The sequence below is a fragment of the Perna viridis genome, chromosome 9, assembly GCF_037379345.1.
Source record: "Perna viridis isolate PV_CMFRI_1.1 ecotype Kerala chromosome 9, ASM3737934v1, whole genome shotgun sequence".
Classification (NCBI taxonomy): Eukaryota; Metazoa; Mollusca; class Bivalvia; order Mytilida; family Mytilidae; genus Perna; species Perna viridis.
The window spans coordinates 15,241,922-15,251,934 of record NC_142453.1 but is presented as its reverse complement, the minus strand read 5'-3'; the positions used below and the strand labels follow the sequence as shown (position 1 = coordinate 15,251,934).

General features: G+C 35.1%; 1 pseudogene; it reads left to right on the top strand.

Annotated features, from left to right (window-relative positions):
• Positions 1 to 7,574: 7,574 nt before the first annotated feature.
• LOC148606929 (uncharacterized) lies at positions 7,575 to 9,155 on the top strand (annotated as a pseudogene).
• The last annotated feature ends 858 nt before the right edge of the window (positions 9,156 to 10,013 follow it).

Below are 10,013 nucleotides of genomic sequence, written 5' to 3'. Positions count from 1 at the left end.
TCCTCCCAGCTGCTGCTGCTGCTGCTGTTCGTTCGTAATTGGAAGGTATTTCTGCTGCTGCTTTTCAGATATGGGCATATATCGGCTACTGCATGTCGTATCCGGGGTCATTCTTCCTGCTGCATTTATCTGCTACTGCTCGAACGATCAGTGTTGCTTAGTGGGTTCGTTTTTTGTCGTGTTTACTTTTCACGTGATGTTTTAAATCGGAAGTTCAAGATTTATTGTTTTTCCTGCACGTTTATTTCATGTTGTCTTCTCCTAAGTAACTTGACGACCGACCGATATCTTAAGTGGAATATTATCGATCCCAAAGGCATGATTTTGTGTTACTGTCTTTTTAACTTGTTTTTTAAATCGTCCCCTTATCACCAATGTTGTGATTTCTTTCATAAATTACCAACTATTATTGTACATATTTTTGTTTTTGTTTTTGCTATTTTTTGCTTTGTTTTGTTTTTGTTTTTGTTTTTTTTTTATCTCCTTACAGTGTTGATCGAAGATCTTTGTATGATCTGATATTTCTTGTTCGTCCCCCAAGTCAGAGCGCTAAATCAATCTTTTCTATACTTGATTTTCGTGATACATCACGTGCTATATCGAGCTTCCGTTTCAGATCAAATTCGTACTGTTGACATTGCCCTTACCATAAAACTCAATCTTTTTTTTTATATCATTCGTGTCGTTGTCCGCTTCCTGATTAATTCCGTGTGTCTAACACTCGTTATTTTTCGTTCAAAAACTTCAACTGTAGCTGTACCTCCTCCTACTACAACTATTTTGATATTGAAAAATCTTTTCCAAAAGCAAACCAATTTACCAACGAACTAGGTCTAGTTTTAACCAAGTTGCAGCCTCGCCCCTACCAAAATACTACTTGTGTAGGAGTCCAATCTTATATCTGAACCCTAACTTAACCATAACCCTAGACAAACATCAACACCTGACCCCAACCTTAAACATAACCCTAAACCTAACCCAACTCTCTGCTATACACTTAGGCCTAACTCAACACTCTGCTATACACTTAGGCCTAACTCAACACTCTGCTATACACTTAGGCCTAACTCAACACTCTGCTATACACTTAGGCCTAACTCAACACTCTGCTATACACTTAGGCCTAACTCAACACTTAACTATACACTTAGGCCTAACTCAACACTTAACTATACACTTAGGCCTAACTCAACACTTAACTATACACTTAGGCCAAACCATAGACCTAAGCCTATATCTAACGGTTGTCTCTTAATAACTTTCTAAGGAGATGAAAAAAAAAATAACAAAAACAAATATATATACAATAAGAGATAGTTGGTAATTAATGAAAGAAATCACAACATTGGTGATAAGGGGACGGTAAAATTACGAGCAGCAGCAGCAGCAGCAGCTGGGGGGGGGGAAAGACTCACCTACGTTCGATCAGCAGCAGTTAGATTATGTGATAAGACAGTGCTTAGACATTATTGATTAAATTGTTATTTTTGAGAAAGGGAGAAATGTGTAAGGACTTTAAGAATTAGTATTGTTCATGTTAACTATAAATTGAATTTTATGCACGTACGGGTATAGAACAGCCAAAAAGGCTTACGGGTATAAAACAACAAAAAAGGGGAAGTAAAAGAACATATTATAAAAAACAAGTAACAAACAAGTCACAAGAAGTGTATTGATACCTGGAGGAGAAAAATACTTGAACACAAATAATAAATGGGCGTGTAAACTGGACACATAGAATGTTTATGTCCAGATTCACATTGATTGATGGATGTGTCTTATATAATTGAACAGTATATATATTTGAACATGTTGTATATTTGGAGAGCTCGCTTTTACTCTTGTAATAAACGTTACAGTCAGTTTTACTTGTCTTGGAATTATTAATCCGTACCAAATACTACCACAATTACTCATACAGACGAGCACCAGTAGATACAAGCTGCAGAAAGAAAGTTCCTGGTTCCAACACGCTACAGACCGATCCTATCCGTAGATAGGACCCATGCAACCTGGTTTATCGGACAACGATACTTTGATGACAGTGCAACACCAAGATGCTTTAACGAAAGAAATACTCCTAGATACTTTGATGAATGGGCTACACCAAGACCCTATACAACCAATGCACCCATGTTTTCCTTAAGCACAAAAGCTTGATCCAGAATGAAACTCAAGAATTGCAATTCAAGAACCAAGCGGACGGAATTCTTTTTATATACCCGACAGTCGACCGCTGAATATGAGGATGTCTTATTGAATGCAGATGACTATAAAATAAATTGAAAAAAATTGGTCCCCTTCGTGAATGACCCGCGAAGGAGATGGACGCACCCGGAGCAATAAAGATTTACAAGGTATTTCCCTGTCGGGGGATCCATTTAGAAGTGTTCACCAGTCCTGATGCCGCACACGCGCAATGGACGAAAAAATGTGCCAACTGTAAACCAAGGACTGGAGGAATAAATGGAATTAAGGTTCCAAAAAGACCCCGAGGCAGACCAGCTGGAGGAAAGGAAAAAACCGACCAGAAAACAGATGTGACGTCTATAAATGGAACTGTACAGAGAGAATTCCAGAACAAAGATCGAGCAGATGTATCACGACCTTAATTAAGTGGTACAACGTCAGAATATCAATTACTAGTAGAAACCAGAACGATGCAACGTGCAGAAGCTCTTGTAAAAAAAACAACAACGACCTTAATATATCAAGAAAGTTACCAAAGTTCAACTAGGTACATTGGAATCATATCGATCTACGATACCAGGACCTTATACTATGACAGGAGGTTTTATCAAAGAGTAATCAAGGGAACCAAGATTATAGCGGTAATCAAAGAACATACAGTAACTAAAATCATACATACAAAGTAACAAAAGTAAATGAGCAACTCGGACTCCACTGGGAGCATGGACCAATTGCACCGGTAGGGTAAGCGTCCTCTGCTTTTCTAGAAACACCCGCCGAGTTGCTCATAAAAAGTCAAGTCCGGGGTAGACAAACGAAAAAATCAAAACTATGAACCGCTGAATAAATCAGTTTTCATGGTACAGATGGATACACCATAACGATCCACGAGCTCATGAAGACGACCATAAAACTTCTGTAGTGATGACTTCTTGTAGAACATAACCCTGTTCCAGAAGCCTATTTGTTAAGAGTTCTAGCGCGATACAAAAAAGTCTGCGTAGTTTCGGCAAGCTCTGGCATAACGTATGAGTTATGATATGAACACTCCATACGCAGGAGCCGAAGGGATGTTGCCACAGATGAAAGGAAAGTTGACAATTCTGAATGAAAAGTCATCACGTTTGTCGTAAAGTTTGGTCAATAGTTTTCCTTTACCATCGATTTCTAAGTGTAGGTCAAGATATGAGGCTGACTTCACAGTGTCTGTAGTATCCTTTATCTCAAGTTCTTTTGGGTAGATGCGATGTATCAAATTCCCGAAATTAGGATTGCTTAAAGATAATACGTCATCTATATAGCGGAAACTGAGATTTAATGGAAACGAGGAAGTAGTGAATTCCGTGCCTGTTTTCATTTCAATGTACTTGTGTGTTGTAAAAATAACAATGATTTTTTTCCTGTAATATACCCTGTACTTAGTGGTGCTGACATCCCAGGTTACCTTACAAGTGAAGGCTGTAATTGTAAGGTTTTAGAACAGCTTTGTTAAATAAAGTATATACTTTAAGGAGAAAAAAAAAGAACTTAAGATAAAGGACACTGCATACACTGTGAAGTCAGTCTCATATCTTGACCTAAAAAGCCCATAGCCAGGAAATAAGAAAAAACACTTTGATTTAAATCTTAGCCTGTAATTAAAGAGAAATCATACCAGATTACCGAGTAAAATTGCTTATCAGTGATCGGTTCGCACCCAATTCAGAAAACCTGGCTACGGTCCTGCCTACACTTAGAGATCGATGGCAAAGGAAAACTATTCGCCAAACTATGACTTTTCATTCCGTATTGTCAACTTTATTTTCATCTGTGGAAACATCTCCTCAGCACCAGCATATGGAGTCTTCGTATCACAACTCATACGTTCAGAGCTTGCTGTAACTACGCAGATATCAAATGAATGTCTATGAAAACAAGTAAAATTTTCACAAGGTAAAAAAATCTTCCCCGAATTGATTCCTTCAGTATAAGTTTTTTTCGTTACTAAATAGAAAATTTAAGATGAACTCAACATATTCCGTTGATGTTCGGAGATAAATAAATTCCTCAACAATTTCTTGTTAAGCTTCTACGTAAATAATCACAACAAAAGACTATTTATAACCTTTGGAATTAACCCAAAAGCTCTTGCTATCATAATGGCGGTTATAACTCAAAGTACTCACGTACTGAATCAATTTATGTCAATTAATTACTCAGCACATTTCTGAGGTAAAGTGATTTATTGGGTTTATTTATTGTTTATTTGTCTAAATATAATGAACTTAACCTTGATATAAGAACTGTTAGGAAAGGGGACCTACGTATAAGCATTTGAACCTAAGTGGGTATATCAATTATATCAAATTTTTTCCTGTGTCGGTGTAAACGATAATTGCAGTTTAATTTGACTAGTTTTATCTTTGGGATCAAGGATTAAAGACAAGATATTCTAAATATCATTTGATAAAATGAATTATTATAATAGCAGCAAATGAACATTTCCAGGTAAAATAACTCTGTCGTAAGTTAAAAGAACCCATCAATTTCCTATTATTTTAATGCAAAATTTCAAAATATGTTCAGAGATGCAGAGAAAAGGCCAATTTCATACAGAGAAGACTTCCCTGAGTGAAAGTTTATTGTAAGATCGTTGGGTTTTTATACATGCATGTTTCAGATTTTCCCCATTTTTTTTCTGATTCGTACTGACTTAATTAATTTACGAACTGATATTGTAATCTTACAATCGTTCGTGACAGTTACACGTACAATGATGATTATTCAAATCACATACATAACGGAAACAAAATACAATGTAAGCAGTTATATGCTGGTAATAGAACAAATATAACCAATATTTTGGACTATCTAATTGACTGAACAAAATGATTAATTGTGTTTCTCATAGTGCTAATTTATTTCAGACTTGTTTGCTTTTTCATTAATTTGATGGTGTTATATCAACTTTGTTATTTGTTGCAGTGGAAATCCATTTAATCCATGTCGCAATTATTTGTTAAGACGTCGCGCACAAAGCTGACTTCAACTGCAATTCGCGCTATTTCATAAACTTTGATGCACTCATGATAAAAATAATTTTAGGAAAAAACATTTTTTTCATGATAAAATTGCAAATACCAACTATTTTATTCCACAACTCGATGTTATCGCTATTATTATATATGAAACATGAAAATAACAGACAGAGAGCTGTAAAAAAATACCGGGAAACTTGTAACAATAAAAAGAAGTTTTTGCTTATCACTTTTAAAAAACAACAGATTTTCCAAAATTTTCTATGATAGAATTTTGCGGATTCGGACTATGACGTCATACAAAATTCAACGCAAAAAAATCAAAAATGGCCACGGAATATGTGATCGAAAAGTTGTACGACACGCGTATAAAATAGCTACTTAGAGGATCAATATTGAAAAATGGGAAAAAAATCGGTAAGAAAATACATGTTATCGCTATTTTATATTTCAAATTAACTTACATGTTCTAAATGTTCTTTTCAATAGCGTTTTGAATCTCTGCTAAATATCGTTGATTCAATGATTCGGGTCGAACATCTTTAACTTTTTAAAGGCCAGTCATCTTGTTACAATTTTTAAGTAATTACGTTTTTAGGGCAAATTACTGGATAAGTGTCACGAATCAGTCGCTTATTTTTGTCGTTTCAAAGGTCTTAGCATATATCTATTTTTATTCCTAGAATGTTCATATGTTGTACTATTTTGTATTATAAAAAGAAATCAGTTGAACAATTAAGTTAAACGATACGTGATAAAATAAATGTCCAAAGTCTTGTTACGCGTTTGTTTTCTGGGGAAAAAATCGACGTCTTGCATGGAATTTACGTCGCAATTCACAAATTAAATTTCCAACAGTCAAGCAGGAAGTTATCAGCGGAAAAAATTCGACTGAACAAGAATTAAAATTGCAGAAAAGAAGACAAAAAAAAAAAAAAAAGACAAGAAAATCATACCATAAAAATAAACCAATTGCAAAAGAGAATTCAAGAGTATACAAGAACAACGCAGGGGCAATAAGACAAAGAGAATATAACAAAAGAAAAAGACAAAAGACGCTAAAGAAATTACTATATGAAATTTTATAAGAGGCGTTCCAAAATACCAGAATATTCTTATAATTGTGAAGATGATGCTGTATTTTCTAACAGAATGGAAAAAAGCAAGGTAGGCCTAAAATCGGACAAAACCATGTAGTAAAAAAATAAAGAACTTGAGTGAGTTCACAATACCACACATACGCGCCCATAGATGCTTTCTTCAGACACGATCAAGTCACAACACCAAAAAAGAGCCCCCATGACAAATTTCTGTTAAAATAAATCATATCGAAGCTAACCATTCAACAAAATCGGTAAGAACTCCTTGAAAAAGGGATTCGCTATCCCTCTACCCAGGCTATATACATGGAAAGGCCTAACTCGATAATTTTCAACGAAGCCCCCCTCCATTCCCCCCTGAAAAGTGGTTTCCCTTGAACGCATTCTGTGATAATCTAACTCAACCTTGTATAACTACATCTGCTAGAATGAAGGTATCGGTTATGACGCAATGACGGACGCTGACAGTCAGGAAAAACATTATACCATATATATAGGAAGTTATTACGTGGAGATATAAGTAAACCCATATTAAATCTAGATAAAAATAGAAAAATAATTTATCCTTAAGGAACTGCAAAAGTGTTAAAGTCGTGTATACGCCTTTTCTAATTTTGAGTATACATGTAAGTGTCTGCAATGTGCTAATATAAGAAATTATTTTTCACTGTAAAAATAGATGAAGTTGCGACCTTCCAAATACTAGTATGGTATTGATTTCTTGTAAATTATAATATTGCAAGGAGACTGGAAAGAGTTAATAATCTAAGAAATTCCTATACACTGGAACAAATTTCACAGCATTTTGCATTTTAAAGGTCAATAAAGAAACTCAAACTTGCACTACCAGTTAATCCATCCAAAAGAGCCGCTGTTCTTTCTGTATATTTAGATGAAAAGAGGTCAATTAAATCTCCCGCCGTAAATAAATTCCGTTCTTCGATTCAAAAAGATAAAGTAGAATCATCAGCTCTTCAAAGTGTAAAATACACCCTTACGTCTGTTAAACGCAAAAGGAATAAAGATGCAATAGCAATTCCGAAATTAGTTACATCTGACATTAGTAGTCCAAACCTATCTGAAAAAGGGGGCAATGAAAAGTTGGCACGATGCGTTAAAGATTTGTGCACGATTTTTTGTTGAAAGAAAGCAGCAACAGACCTACGAATAATAAAAATGATCTTAAACGTGTCCGTATAGGCCCTAAACTCTATTCTTCCTACCAGTGTTACATACTAGAAAAAACGCAAACGGAAATATATTTTGACTTGATGCAACATTATGTGCACGATCTGCCAATACGCACCAACATAAAAATGTCTTGCTTGAATCGGGAATGTGCCGAGTGTGGTGTTGACTTTTTAGATGAGGAATTGGACAAAAGTAGAGCAGATGAGGTCTCATGAGAAGGATACGAATATCAAAATGTAAAAATGAAAGGAGATAAAGTAGTTTAGAAAGCTTGTTTTTGTAAAGAAAGACTCCAAGGCATGTGACATGTTTGAATATATGAAACAATTACTTGTGTGTTTCCCTTCCCATCAATTTAGGGCATACTGGCAGTCAAAACAATTAAAAAAATGATTACAAATTCGCCAGTTACGCATTGTGTTGCAATCCATGATTTCTCTGAAAACTACAAATGTACTGAACAGTGTGAAATCCAATCTTCTTATTTCCAAAAACAGGAAGTTTCTATACACGTGACAATTTTACATAGGCATGCTGTTTTAGAGTATGAAGGAATAGACAGTAACGAAACCGACCCAAAAATTATCACAGAACATTTTATTGTAATCAGTCCAGACCAGAAACACGATCACCATTTTAATCATGTGGTCCAGAAATTAATTGGCGATTACTTAAAATCTATTTCATGCGAACTTTCAGTCATGCATGAGTTTACTGACGGGTGTAGTGCCCAATACAAAAGTCGTCACTGCATTGGAGATACAAGTTACGCTTGTTCTGATTTAGGATATGATAAAATAATTAGAAACTTTTTGAGACTTCGCATGCTCGTGGTCCTCAAGATGCAGCCGGCGGTTTCATCAAAAAGCAAGCCGATTTGTCTGTTATTCGTGGACAGCATGTGATTCAAAGTGTACATGACTTGTATGACTTTGCAATAAAACATCTTTGTAAAACTGCTGATGATTCAAAATGCGCACGAAGGATTGTCCGTTATATCGACTCGATCAATAGAAACCGTGATCAATATTTCAAACCCGTAAAAGAGAACAGAAAAATTCACCAGGTATTTTCTACGGAATTAGAAACAGTAAAAATTAGGAAGTTGTCCTGCTATACGTGTGAAAAATGTTTGAATACAGATGATGACGATTGCATGAATGTTGACCAAATTGGCAACTTTTTTATCTTAAAAATGACTTAAGAAATTGATGATCAGGAATCAGAAGAAGTGGAAGTTGCTGATGACATTGAACACCTTTACGACCTTGTGTCGAATGGAACATTAATTGCCGTTAAAGCAGACGATGTTAATGTGCCTTATTATCTTGTTAAAGCAAGCAAATTAACAAATGACGGTTCTAAGAAAAGAATCAACTGACAAATGGGGGATAACATATCCTCCCGGAACAAAAATAATACACGGATATTATTTCGGCATGCTGAACGAAAATCCATTAGAACAAAAACTGACAAAACGTATTCCTGCTATTGTTCCCGTGCTTTCTGTAGTGTATATATGTTCGGAACAAGAACTGTGTGACGACGGAACAGTTTCTTTTGACGATTCCCTCCAAAGAAATATACTGTGCTGCCTTGACGAGTGAGAGGTCGACTAAAAATTTTAATAACGGTTAATAAAGTTTAATTTTGTTCATGGTTGTGTTTATGTAAACGGAGAGTAAAAGGCAGATATTTGATTGTTACTGTGATAAATGTGATTCATACTCATGCTCCAAATAAGGCCGTTCGAAAAAGAAATATTCTCAAAACAACGAAATATTATAAAATCACACCGCAATTGATGTTGAATAGTACGCAGACATTAGGTCATATTTCGAAATTTATGGTATAAAAAATCAATAAGACAAATCATCAGCTAGCCTCCTCTTAATAAGAAACACACGTAATCATAAAATATAAAAATGGATTCAGATAGTAAAAAAATGCTTGCAAATGAGATAACGTTTGATGGTCACTTAAAAAAAAAGAAAAACGTGATTTGAAAACGTTACGTTCGTGGAGTCAACTTTGTGCGCGACGTCTTATACATTGTACATGTAATTAGTATCTGGTCTAGCGTCTGGTGTGTTCGGACGCTGATAAATAAAAGTTATAATCCAGTCTTCCGCATTTGTAATCACACATATAACCACCCAATGTTCTCGCGGTTATATATGCCACACATAATACGGTATCAATATTAAACAACATCTGTCACGTGAGAACGGCATGCCTTTAAAGCTCTGAAGAAAATTATTCAAACATAAATACTGATCGTTTTGCATCGTATTTAATTTTTTAATTTTTTTCTTTTTTTGATTAATTTAAACATCTTAATTGACGCTTTTGTTTCCTTTTTTTGTAGCCTTTTTTTGTGGAATGAAAACTCTGCATGACTTATCGAGTGCTTCGTCCTCGAATGACTCTTTCAATGCATCTTCTTACTAAATTGGATTAATATTAATACCATCTCTACCTATTTGTTAATGTCGTCTTTTTGATGTTGTAATTT